This window comes from Scyliorhinus torazame, chromosome 31 (genome assembly GCF_047496885.1).
Source record: "Scyliorhinus torazame isolate Kashiwa2021f chromosome 31, sScyTor2.1, whole genome shotgun sequence".
In the NCBI taxonomy this organism is placed as follows: domain Eukaryota; kingdom Metazoa; phylum Chordata; class Chondrichthyes; order Carcharhiniformes; family Scyliorhinidae; genus Scyliorhinus; species Scyliorhinus torazame.
Genome location: NC_092737.1, coordinates 16,608,717 through 16,622,130, shown reverse-complemented (window position 1 = coordinate 16,622,130; position 13,414 = coordinate 16,608,717). Strand labels below are relative to the sequence as shown.

General features: G+C 49.0%; 1 protein-coding gene across 1 annotated transcript in view; it reads left to right on the top strand.

The window, feature by feature from the left end:
- The window catches only part of LOC140404722 (phospholipid scramblase 2-like), a 49,024-nt gene that overhangs the window by 27,872 nt on the left and 7,738 nt on the right, over nucleotides 1-13,414 (top strand). The gene's annotated exons all lie outside the window — the stretch shown is intronic.

The following is a 13,414-nucleotide window of genomic DNA, read 5'->3' as shown; positions in this document are numbered from 1 at the left end:
GAGTGTTACAGTGAGGGGTGTGGGGTATATCAGAGTGTTAAAGTGAGGGGTGTGGGGTATATCAGAGTGTTACAGTGAGGGGTGTCGGGTATATCAGAGAGTATTACAGTGAGGGGTGTGGGTATATCAGAGAGTGTTACAGTGAGGGGTGTGGGGTATATCAGTGTTACAGTGAGGGGTGTGGGGTATATCAGAGTGTTACAGTGAGGGGTGTGGGGTATATCAGAGTGTTACAGTGAGGGGTGTGCGGTATTTCAGAGAGTGTTACAGTGGGGGGTGTGGGGGATATCAGAGAGTGTTACAGTGAGGGGTGTGGGTATATCAGTGTGTTATAGTGAGGGGTATGGGGTATATGAGAGTGTTACAGTGAGGGGTGTGGGGTGTATCAGAGTGTTACAGTGAGGGGTGTGGGGTATATCAGAGTGTTATACTGAGGGGTGTGGGGTATATCAGAGTGTTACAGTGAGGGGCGTGGGGTATATCAGTGTTACAATGAGGGGTGTGGGGTATATCAGTGTTACAGTGAGGGGTGTGGGGTATATCAGAGTGTTACAGTGAGGGGTGTGGGGTATATCAGAGTGTTACAGTGAGGGTTGTGGGGTATATCAGAGAGTGTTACAGTGAGGGCTGTGGGATATATCAGAGAGTTACAGTGAGGGGTGTGGGGTATATCAGTGCTACAGTGAGGGGTGTGGGTTGTATCAGTGTCAGTGAGGGGTGTGGGGTATTTCTGTGTCACAGTGAGGGGTATTAGGTATATCAGAGTGTTACAGTGAGGGGTGTGGGGTATATCAGAGTGTTACAGTGAGGGGTGAGGGGTATATCAGAGTGTTACAGTGAGGGGTGTGGGGTATATCAGAGGGTTACAGTGAAGGGTGTGGGGTATATCAGAGTGTTACAGTGAGGGGTGTGGGGTATATCAGTGTGTTACAGTGAGGGGTGTGGGGAATATCAGGGTGTTACAGTGAGGGGTGTGGGGTATATCAGAGTGTTACAGTGAGGGGTGTGGGGTATATCAGAGTGTTACAGTGAGGGGTGTGGGGTATATCAGAGTGTTACAGTGAGGGGTGTGGGGTATATCAGTGTTACAGTGAGTGTTATGGGGTATATCAGTGTTACAGTGAGGGGTGTGGGGTATATCAGAGTGTTACAGTGAGGGGTGTGGGGTATATCAGTGTTACAGTGAGGGGTGTGGGGTATATCAGAGTGTTACAGTGAGGGGTGTGGGGTATATCAGTGTTACAGTGAGGGGTGTGGGGTATATCAGTGTTACAGTGAGGGGTGGGGGTATATCAGAGTGTTACAGTGAGGGGTGTGGGGTATATCAGTGTGTTACAGTGAGGGGTGTGGGGTATATCAGTGTTACAGTGAGGGGTGGGGATATATCAGAGTGTTACAGTGAGGGGTAGGGGTATATCAGAGTGTTACAGTGAGGGGTGTGGGGTATATCAGTGTTACAGTGAGGGGTGTGGGGTATATCAGTGTTACAGTGAGGGGTGGGGGTATATCAGTGTTACAGTGAGGGGTGTGGGGTATATCAGAGTGTTACAGTGAGGGGTGTGGGGTATATCAGTGTTACAGTGAGGGGTGTGGGGTATATCAGTGTTACCGTGAGGGGTGTGGGGTATATCAGTGTTACAGTGTGGTGTATATCAGAGTGTTACAGTGAGGTGTGTGGGGTATATCAGTGTTACAGTGAGGTGTGTGGGGTATATCAGAGTGTACAGTGAGGGGTGTGGGGTATATCAGTGTTACAGTGAGGGGTGTGGGGTATATCAGAGTGTTACAGTGAGGGGTGTGGGGTATATCAGTGTTACAGTGAGGGGTGTGGGGTATATCAGAGTGTTACAGTCAGGGGTGTTGGGTTTATCAGAGAGTGTTACAGTGAGGGGTATGGGGTATATCAGAGGGTTACAGTGAAGGGTGTGGGGTATATCAGAGTGTTACAGTGAGGGGTGTGGGGTATATCAGTGTGTTACAGTGAGGGGTGTGGGGTATATCAGGGTGTTACAGTGAGGGGTGTGGGGTATATCAGAGTGTTACAGTGAGGGGTGTGGGGTATATCAGTGTTACAGTGAGGGGTGTGGGGTATATCAGAGTGTTACAGTGAGGGGTGTGGGGTATATCAGTGTTACAGTGAGGGGTGTGGGGTATATCAGTGTTACAGTGAGGGGTGGGGGTATATCAGAGTGTTACAGTGAGGGGTGTGGGGTATATCAGTGTGTTACAGTGAGGGGTGTGGGGTATATCAGTGTTACAGTGAGGGGTGGGGATATATCAGAGTGTTACAGTGAGGGGTAGGGGTATATCAGAGTGTTACAGTGAGGGGTGTGGGGTATATCAGTGTTACAGTGAGGGGTGTGGGGTATATCAGTGTTACAGTGAGGGGTGGGGGTATATCAGTGTTACAGTGAGGGGTGTGGGGTATATCAGAGTGTTACAGTGAGGGGTGTGGGGTATATCAGTGTTACAGTGAGGGGTGTGGGGTATATCAGTGTTACCGTGAGGGGTGTGGGGTATATCAGTGTTACAGTGTGGTGTATATCAGAGTGTTACAGTGAGGTGTGTGGGGTATATCAGTGTTACAGTGAGGTGTGTGGGGTATATCAGAGTGTACAGTGAGGGGTGTGGGGTATATCAGTGTTACAGTGAGGGGTGTGGGGTATATCAGAGTGTTACAGTGAGGGGTGTGGGGTATATCAGTGTTACAGTGAGGGGTGTGGGGTATATCAGAGTGTTACAGTCAGGGGTGTTGGGTTTATCAGAGAGTGTTACAGTGAGGGGTATGGGGTATATCAGAGGGTTACAGTGAAGGGTGTGGGGTATATCAGAGTGTTACAGTGAGGGGTGTGGGGTATATCAGTGTGTTACAGTGAGGGGTGTGGGGTATATCAGGGTGTTACAGTGAGGGGTGTGGGGTATATCAGAGTGTTACAGTGAGGGGTGTGGGGTATATCAGAGTGTTACAGTGAGGGGTGTGGGGTATATCAGAGTGTTACAGTGAGGTGTGTGGGGTATATCAGAGTGTTACAGTGAGGGGTGTCGGGTATATCAGAGAGTATTACAGTGAGGGGTGTGGGGTATATCAGAGAGTGTTACAGTGAGGGGTGTGGGGTGTATCAGTGTTACAGTGAGGGGTGTGGGGTATATCAGAGTGTTACAGTAAGGGGTGTGGGGTATATCAGAGTGTTACAGTGAGGGGTGTGCGGTATTTCAGAGAGTGTTACAGTGAGGGGTGTGGGGGATATCAGAGAGTGTTACAGTGAGGGGTGTGGGTATATCAGTGTGTTATAGTGAGGGGTGTGGGGTATATGAGAGTGTTACAGTGAGGGGTGTGGGGTGTATCAGAGTGTTACAGTGAGGGGTGTGGGGTATATCAGAGTGTTATACTGAGGGGTGTGGGGTATATCAGAGTGTTACAGTGAGGGGTGTGGGGTATATCAGTGTTACAATGAGGGGTGTGGGGTATATCAGTGTTACAGTGAGGGGTGTGGGTTATATCAGTGTCAGTGAGGGGTGTGGGGTATATCAGAGTGTTACAGTGAGGGGTGTGGGGTATATCAGAGTGTTACAGTGAGGGTTGTGGGGTATATCAGAGAGTGTTACAGCGAGGGCTGTGGGATATATCAGAGAGTTACAGTGAGGGGTGTGGGGTATATCAGTGTTACAGTGAGGGGTGCGGTGTATATCAGTGTTACAGTGAGGGGTGTGGGGTATATCAGTGTTACAGTGAGGGCTGTGGGATATATCAGAGAGTTACAGTGAGGGGTGTGGGGTATATCAGAGTGTTACAGTGAGGGGTGTGGGGTATATCAGAGTGTTACAGTGAGGGTTGTGGGGTATATCAGAGAGTGTTACAGTGAGGGCTGTGGGATATATCAGAGAGTTACAGTGAGGGGTGTGGGGTATATCAGTGCTACAGTGAGGGGTGTGGGTTGTATCAGTGTCAGTGAGGGGTGTGGGGTATTTCTGTGTCACAGTGAGGGGTATTAGGTATATCAGAGTGTTACAGTGAGGGGTGTGGGGTATATCAGAGTGTTACAGTGAGGGGTGAGGGGTATATCAGAGGGTGTTACAGTGAGGGGTGTGGGGTATATCAGAGTGTTACAGTGAGGAGTGTGGGGTTTATCAGAGTGTTACAGTGAGGGGTGTGGGGTATATCAGTGTTACAGTGAGTGTTATGGGGTATATCAGTCTTACAGTGAGGGGTGTGGGGTATATCAGAGTGTTACAGCGAGGGGTGTGGGGTATATCAGTGTTACAGTGAGGGGTGTGGGGTATATCAGTGTTGCAATGAGGGGTGGGGGTATATCAGAGTGTTACAGTGAGGGGTGTGGGGTATATCAGTGTGTTACAGTGAGGGGTGTGGGGTATATCAGTTTTACAGTGAGGGGTGGGGATATATCAGAGTGTTACAGTGAGGGGTAGGGGTATATCAGAGTGTTACAGTGAGGGGTGTGGGGTATATCAGTGTTACAGTGAGGGGTGTGGAGTATATCAGTGTTACAGTGAGGGGTGGGGGTATATCAGAGTGTTACAGTGAGGGGTGTGGGGTATATCAGAGTGTTACAGTGAGGGGTGTGGGGTATATCAGTGTTACAGTGAGGGGTGTAGGGTATATCAGTGTCACAGTGAACGGTGTAGGGTATATCAGTGTTACAGTGAGGGGTGTGGGGTATATCAGAGTGTTACAGTGAGGGGTGTGGGTATATCAGAGTGTTACAGTGAGGGGTGTGGGGTATATCAGTGTTACAGTGAGGGGTGTGGGGTATATCAGTGTTACAGTGTGGTGTATATCAGAGTGTTACAGTGAGGTGTGTGGGGTATATCAGTGTTACAGTGAGGGGTGTGGGGTATATCAGAGTGTACAGTGAGGGGTGTGGGGTATATCAGTGTTACAGTGAGGGGTGTGGGGTATATCAGAGTGTTACAGTGAGGGGTGTGGGGTATATCAGTGTTACAGTGAGGGGTGTGGGGTATATCACATTGTTACAGTGAGGGGTGTGGGTATATCAGAGTGTTATAGTGAGGGGTGTGGGATATATCAGAGTGTTACAGTGAGGGGTGTGAGGTATATCAGTGAGTTACAGTGAGGGGTGTGGGGTATATCAGTGTTACAGTGAGAGGTGTGGGGTATATCAGAGTGTTACAGTGAGGGGCGTGGGGTATATCAGAGTGTTACAGTGAGGGCTGTGGGGTATATCAGAGTGTTACAGTGAGGGGTGTGGGGTATATCAGTGTTACAGTGAGTGTTATGGGGTATATCAGTCTTACAGTGAGGGGTGTGGGGTATATCAGAGTGTTACAGCGAGGGGTGTGGGGTATATCAGTGTTACAGTGAGGGGTGTGGGGTATATCAGTGTTGCAGTGAGGGGTGGAGGTATATCAGAGTGTTACAGTGAGGGGTGTGGGGTATATCAGTGTGTTGCAGTGAGGGGTGTGGGGTATATCAGTTTTACAGTGAGGGGTGGGGATATATCAGAGTGTTACAGTGAGGGGTAGGGGTATATCAGAGTGTTACAGTGAGGGGTGTGGGGTATATCAGTGTTACAGTGAGGGGTGTGGAGTATATCAGTGTTACAGTGAGGGGTGGGGGTATATCAGAGTGTTACAGTGAGGGGTGTGGGGTATATCAGAGTGTTACAGTGAGGGGTGTGGGGTATATCAGTGTTACAGTGAGGGGTGTAGGGTATATCAGTGTCACAGTGAACGGTGTAGGGTATATCAGTGTTACAGTGAGGGGTGTGGGGGGTATATCAGAGTGTTACAGTGAGGGGTGTGGGTATATCAGAGTGTTACAGTGAGGGGTGTGGGGTATATCAGTGTTACAGTGAGGGGTGTGGGGTATATCAGTGTTACAGTGTGGTGTATATCAGAGTGTTACAGTGAGGTGTGTGGGGTATATCAGTGTTACAGTGAGGGGTGTGGGGTATATCAGAGTGTACAGTGAGGGGTGTGGGGTATATCAGTGTTACAGTGAGGGGTGTGGGGTATATCAGAGTGTTACAGTGAGGGGTGTGGGGTATATCAGTGTTACAGTGAGGGGTGTGGGGTATATCACATTGTTACAGTGAGGGGTGTGGGTATATCAGAGTGTTATAGTGAGGGGTGTGGGATATATCAGAGTGTTACAGTGAGGGGTGTGAGGTATATCAGTGAGTTACAGTGAGGGGTGTGGGGTATATCAGTGTTACAGTGAGAGGTGTGGGGTATATCAGAGTGTTACAGTGAGGGGCGTGGGGTATATCAGAGTGTTACAGTGAGGGCTGTGGGGTATATCAGAGTGTTACAGTGAGGGGTGTGGGGTATATCAGTGTTACAGTGAGTGTTATGGGGTATATCAGTCTTACAGTGAGGGGTGTGGGGTATATCAGAGTGTTACAGCGAGGGGTGTGGGGTATATCAGTGTTACAGTGAGGGGTGTGGGGTATATCAGTGTTGCAGTGAGGGGTGGGGGTATATCAGAGTGTTACAGTGAGGGGTGTGGGGTATATCAGTGTGTTGCAGTGAGGGGTGTGGGGTATATCAGTTTTACAGTGAGGGGTGGGGATATATCAGAGTGTTACAGTGAGGGGTAGGGGTATATCAGAGTGTTACAGTGAGGGGTGTGGGGTATATCAGTGTTACAGTGAGGGGTGTGGAGTATATCAGTGTTACAGTGAGGGGTGGGGGTATATCAGAGTGTTACAGTGAGGGGTGTGGGGTATATCAGAGTGTTACAGTGAGGGGTGTGGGGTATATCAGTGTTACAGTGAGGGGTGTAGGGTATATCAGTGTCACAGTGAACGGTGTAGGGTATATCAGTGTTACAGTGAGGGGTGTGGGGTATATCAGAGTGTTACAGTGAGGGGTGTGGGTATATCAGAGTGTTACAGTGAGGGGTGTGGGGTATATCAGTGTTACAGTGAGGGGTGTGGGGTATATCAGTGTTACAGTGTGGTGTATATCAGAGTGTTACAGTGAGGTGTGTGGGGTATATCAGTGTTACAGTGAGGGGTGTGGGTTATATCAGAGTGTACAGTGAGGGGTGTGGGGTATATCAGTGTTACAGTGAGGGGTGTGGGGTATATCAGAGTGTTACAGTGAGGGGTGTGGGGTATATCAGTGTTACAGTGAGGGGTGTGGGGTATATCAGATTGTTACAGTGAGGGGTGTGGGTATATCAGAGTGTTATAGTGAGGGGTGTGGGATATATCAGAGTGTTACAGTGAGGGGTGTGAGGTATATCAGTGAGTTACAGTGAGGGGTGTGGGGTATATCAGTGTTACAGTGAGAGGTGTGGGGTATATCAGAGTGTTACATTGAGGGGCGTGGGGTATATCAGAGTGTTACAGTGAGGGCTGTGGGGTATATCAGAGTGTTACAGTGAGGGGTGTGGGGTATATCAGAGTGTTACAGTGAGGGGTGTGGGGTATATCAGAGTGTTACAGTGAGGGGTGTGAGGTATATCAGTGAGTTACAGTGAGGGGTGTGGGTTTTATCAGAGTGTTACAGTGAGGGGTGTGGGGTATATCAGAGTGTTACAGTGTGGGGTATATCAGTGTTACAGTGAGGGGTGTGGGGTATATCAGAGAGTTACAGTGAGGGGTGTGGGGTATATCATAGAGTGTTACAGTGAGGGATGTGGGGTATATCCGAGTGTTACAGTGAGGGGTGTGGGGTATATCAGTGTTATAGTGAGGGGTGTGGGGTATATCAGTGTTACAGTGAGGGGTGTGGGGTGTATCAGTGTTACAGTGAGGGGTGTGGGGTATATCAGTGTTGCAGTGAGGGGTGTGGGGTATATCAGTGTTACAGTGACGGGGGTGGGGGTATATCAGAGAGTGTTACAGTGAGGGGTGTGGGGTATATCAGTGTTACGGTGAGGGGTGTGGGGTATATCAGTGTTACAGTGAGGGGTGTGGGGTATATCAGTGTTGCAGTGAGGGGTGTGGGGTATATCAGAATGTTACAGTGAGGAGTGTGGGGTATATCAGTGTTACAGTGAGGGGTGTGGGGTATATCAGAGTGTTACAGTGAGGTGTGTGGAGTATATCAGTGTTACAGTGAGAGGTGTGGGTTATATCAGAGAGTGTTACAGTGAGCGGTGTGGGATATATCAGTGTTTCAGTGAGTGGTGTGGGGTATATCAGTGTGTTACAGTGAGGGGTGTGGGTTATATCAGTGTTACAGTGAGGGGTGTGGGGTATATCATAGTGTTACAGTGAGGGGTGTGGGGTATATCAGAGAGTGTTACAGTGAGGGGTGTGGGGTATATCAGAGTGTTACAGTGAGGGGTGTGGGGTATATCAGTGTTACAGTGAGGGGTGTGGGGTATATCAGTGTTACAGTGAGGGGTGTGGGGTATATCAGTGTTACAGTGAGGGGTGTGGGGTATATCAGAGTGTTACAGTGAGGGGTGTGGGTTATATCAGTGTTACAGTGAGGGGTGTGGGGTATATCATAGTGTTACAGTGAGGGGTGTGGGATATATCAGAGAGTGTTACAGTGAGGGGTGAGGGATATATCAGAGTGTTACAGTGAGGGGTGTGGGGTATATCAGAGTGTTACAGTGAGGGGTGTGGGGTATATCAGTGTTACAGTGAGGGGTGTGGGGTATATCATAGTGTTACAGTGAGGGGTGTGGGATATATCAGAGAGTGTTACAGTGAGGGGTGAGGGATATATCAGAGTGTTACAGTGAGGGGTGTGGGGTATATCAGTGTTACAGTGAGGGGTGTGGGGTATATCAGAGTGTTACAGTGAGGGGTGTGGGGTATATCAGAGTGTTACAGTGAGGGGTGTGGGTTATATCAGTGTTACAGTGAGGGGTGTGGGGTATATCATAGTGTTACAGTGAGGGATGTGGGATATTTCAGAGAGTGTTACAGTGAGGGGTGAGGGATATATCAGAGTGTTACAGTGAGGGGTGTGGGGTATATCAGAGTGTTACAGTGAGGGGTGTGGGGTATATCAGAGAGTGTTACAGTGAGGGGTGTGGGGCATATCAGTGTTACAGTGAGGGGTGTGGGGTATCTCAGAATGTTACAGTGAGGGGTGTGGGGTATATCAGAGAGTGTTACAGTGAGGGGTGTGGGGTATATCAGAGAGTGTTACAGTGAGGGGTGTGGGGTATATCAGAGTGTTACAGTGAGGGGTGTGGAGTATATCAGTGTTACAGTGAGAGGTGTGGGTTATATCAGAGAGTGTTACAGTGAGTGGTGTGGGATATATCAGTGTTCCAGTGAGGGGTGTGGGTCATATCAGTGTGTTACAGTGAGGGGTGTGGGTTATATCAGTGTTACAGTGAGGGGTGTGGGGTATATCATAGTGTTACAGTGAGGGGTGTGGGATATATCAGAGAGTGTCACAGTGAGGGGTGTGGGTTATATCAGTGTTACAGTGAGCGGTGTGGGGTATATCATAGTGTTACAGTGAGGGGTGTGGGGTATATCAGAGAGTGTCACAGTGAGGGGTGTGGGTTATATCAGTGTTACAGTGAGGGGTGTGGGGTATATCATAGTGTTACAGTGAGGGGTGTGGGTCATATCAGTGTGTTACAGTGAGGGGTGTGGGTTATATCAGTGTTACAGTGAGGGGTGTGGGGTATATCATAGTGTTACAGTGAGGGGTGTGGGGTATATCAGAGAGTGTCACAGTGAGGGGTGTGGGGTATATCAGAGTGTTACAGTGAGGGGTGTGGGATATATCAGAGAGTGTTACAGTGAGGGGTGAGGGATATATCAGAGTGTTACAGTGAGGGGTGTGGGGTATATCAGTGTTACAGTGAGGGGTGTGGGGTATATCAGAGTGTTACAGTCAGGGGTGTTGGGTTTATCAGAGAGTGTTACAGTGAGGGGTATGGGGTATATCAGAGGGTTACAGTGAAGGGTGTGGGGTATATCAGAGTGTTACAGTGAGGGGTGTGGGGTATATCAGTGTGTTACAGTGAGGGGTGTGGGGTATATCAGGGTGTTACAGTGAGGGGTGTGGGGTATATCAGAGTGTTACAGTGAGGGGTGTGGGGTATATCAGAGTGTTACAGTGAGGGGTGTGGGGTATATCAGAGTGTTACAGTGAGGTGTGTGGGGTATATCAGAGTGTTACAGTGAGGGGTGTCGGGTATATCAGAGAGTATTACAGTGAGGGGTGTGGGGTATATCAGAGAGTGTTACAGTGAGGGGTGTGGGGTGTATCAGTGTTACAGTGAGGGGTGTGGGGTATATCAGAGTGTTACAGTAAGGGGTGTGGGGTATATCAGAGTGTTACAGTGAGGGGTGTGCGGTATTTCAGAGAGTGTTACAGTGAGGGGTGTGGGGGATATCAGAGAGTGTTACAGTGAGGGGTGTGGGTATATCAGTGTGTTATAGTGAGGGGTGTGGGGTATATGAGAGTGTTACAGTGAGGGGTGTGGGGTGTATCAGAGTGTTACAGTGAGGGGTGTGGGGTATATCAGAGTGTTATACTGAGGGGTGTGGGGTATATCAGAGTGTTACAGTGAGGGGTGTGGGGTATATCAGTGTTACAATGAGGGGTGTGGGGTATATCAGTGTTACAGTGAGGGGTGTGGGTTATATCAGTGTCAGTGAGGGGTGTGGGGTATATCAGAGTGTTACAGTGAGGGGTGTGGGGTATATCAGAGTGTTACAGTGAGGGTTGTGGGGTATATCAGAGAGTGTTACAGTGAGGGCTGTGGGATATATCAGAGAGTTACAGTAAGGGGTGTGGGGTATATCAGTGTTACAGTGAGGGGTGCGGTGTATATCAGTGTTACAGTGAGGGGTGTGGGGTATATCAGTGTTACAGTGAGGGCTGTGGGATATATCAGAGAGTTACAGTGAGGGGTGTGGGGTATATCAGAGTGTTACAGTGAGGGGTGTGGGGTATATCAGAGTGTTACAGTGAGGGTTGTGGGGTATATCAGAGAGTGTTACAGTGAGGGCTGTGGGATATATCAGAGAGTTACAGTGAGGGGTGTGGGGTATATCAGTGCTACAGTGAGGGGTGTGGGTTGTATCAGTGTCAGTGAGGGGTGTGGGGTATTTCTGTGTCACAGTGAGGGGTATTAGGTATATCAGAGTGTTACAGTGAGGGGTGTGGGGTATATCAGAGTGTTACAGTGAGGGGTGAGGGGTATATCAGAGGGTGTTACAGTGAGGGGTGTGGGGTATATCAGAGTGTTACAGTGAGGAGTGTGGGGTTTATCAGAGTGTTACAGTGAGGGGTGTGGGGTATATCAGTGTTACAGTGAGTGTTATGGGGTATATCAGTCTTACAGTGAGGGGTGTGGGGTATATCAGAGTGTTACAGCGAGGGGTGTGGGGTATATCAGTGTTACAGTGAGGGGTGTGGGGTATATCAGTGTTGCAATGAGGGGTGGGGGTATATCAGAGTGTTACAGTGAGGGGTGTGGGGTATATCAGTGTGTTACAGTGAGGGGTGTGGGGTATATCAGTTTTACAGTGAGGGGTGGGGATATATCAGAGTGTTACAGTGAGGGGTAGGGGTATATCAGAGTGTTACAGTGAGGGGTGTGGGGTATATCAGTGTTACAGTGAGGGGTGTGGAGTATATCAGTGTTACAGTGAGGGGTGGGGGTATATCAGAGTGTTACAGTGAGGGGTGTGGGGTATATCAGAGTGTTACAATGAGGGGTGTGGGGTATATCAGTGTTACAGTGAGGGGTGTAGGGTATATCAGTGTCACAGTGAACGGTGTAGGGTATATCAGTGTTACAGTGAGGGGTGTGGGGTATATCAGAGTGTTACAGTGAGGGGTGTGGGTATATCAGAGTGTTACAGTGAGGGGTGTGGGGTATATCAGTGTTACAGTGAGGGGTGTGGGGTATATCAGTGTTACAGTGTGGTGTATATCAGAGTGTTACAGTGAGGTGTGTGGGGTATATCAGTGTTACAGTGAGGGGTGTGGGGTATATCAGAGTGTACAGTGAGGGTTGTGGGGTATATCAGTGTTACAGTGAGGGGTGTGGGGTATATCAGAGTGTTACAGTGAGGGGTGTGGGGTATATCAGTGTTACAGTGAGGGGTGTGGGGTATATCACATTGTTACAGTGAGGGGTGTGGGTATATCAGAGTGTTATAGTGAGGGGTGTGGGATATATCAGAGTGTTACAGTGAGGGGTGTGAGGTATATCAGTGAGTTACAGTGAGGGGTGTGGGGTATATCAGTGTTACAGTGAGAGGTGTGGGGTATATCAGAGTGTTACAGTGAGGGGCGTGGGGTATATCAGAGTGTTACAGTGAGGGCTGTGGGGTATATCAGAGTGTTACAGTGAGGGGTGTGGGGTATATCAGTGTTACAGTGAGTGTTATGGGGTATATCAGTCTTACAGTGAGGGGTGTGGGGTATATCAGAGTGTTACAGCGAGGGGTGTGGGGTATATCAGTGTTACAGTGAGGGGTGTGGGGTATATCAGTGTTGCAGTGAGGGGTGGGGGTATATCAGAGTGTTACAGTGAGGGGTGTGGGGTATATCAGTGTGTTGCAGTGAGGGGTGTGGGGTATATCAGTTTTACAGTGAGGGGTGGGGATATATCAGAGTGTTACAGTGAGGGGTAGGGGTATATCAGAGTGTTACAGTGAGGGGTGTGGGGTATATCAGTGTTACAGTGAGGGGTGTGGAGTATATCAGTGTTACAGTGAGGGGTGGGGGTATATCAGAGTGTTACAGTGAGGGGTGTGGGGTATATCAGAGTGTTACAGTGAGGGGTGTGGGGTATATCAGTGTTACAGTGAGGGGTGTAGGGTATATCAGTGTCACAGTGAACGGTGTAGGGTATATCAGTGTTACAGTGAGGGGTGTGGGGTATATCAGAGTGTTACAGTGAGGGGTGTGGGTATATCAGAGTGTTACAGTGAGGGGTGTGGGGTATATCAGTGTTACAGTGAGGGGTGTGGGGTATATCAGTGTTACAGTGTGGTGTATATCAGAGTGTTACAGTGAGGTGTGTGGGGTATATCAGTGTTACAGTGAGGGGTGTGGGGTATATCAGAGTGTACAGTGAGGGGTGTGGGGTATATCAGTGTTACAGTGAGGGGTGTGGGGTATATCAGAGTGTTACAGTGAGGGGTGTGGGGTATATCAGTGTTACAGTGAGGGGTGTGGGGTATATCAGATTGTTACAGTGAGGGGTGTGGGTATATCAGAGTGTTATAGTGAGGGGTGTGGGATATATCAGAGTGTTACAGTGAGGGGTGTGAGGTATATCAGTGAGTTACAGTGAGGGGTGTGGGGTATATCAGTGTTACAGTGAGAGGTGTGGGGTATATCAGAGTGTTACAGTGAGGGGCGTGGGGTATATCAGAGTGTTACAGTGAGGGCTGTGGGGTATATCAGAGTGTTACAGTGAGGGGTGTGGGGTATATCAGAGTGTTACAGTGAGGGGTGTGAGGTATATCAGTGAGTTACAGTGAGG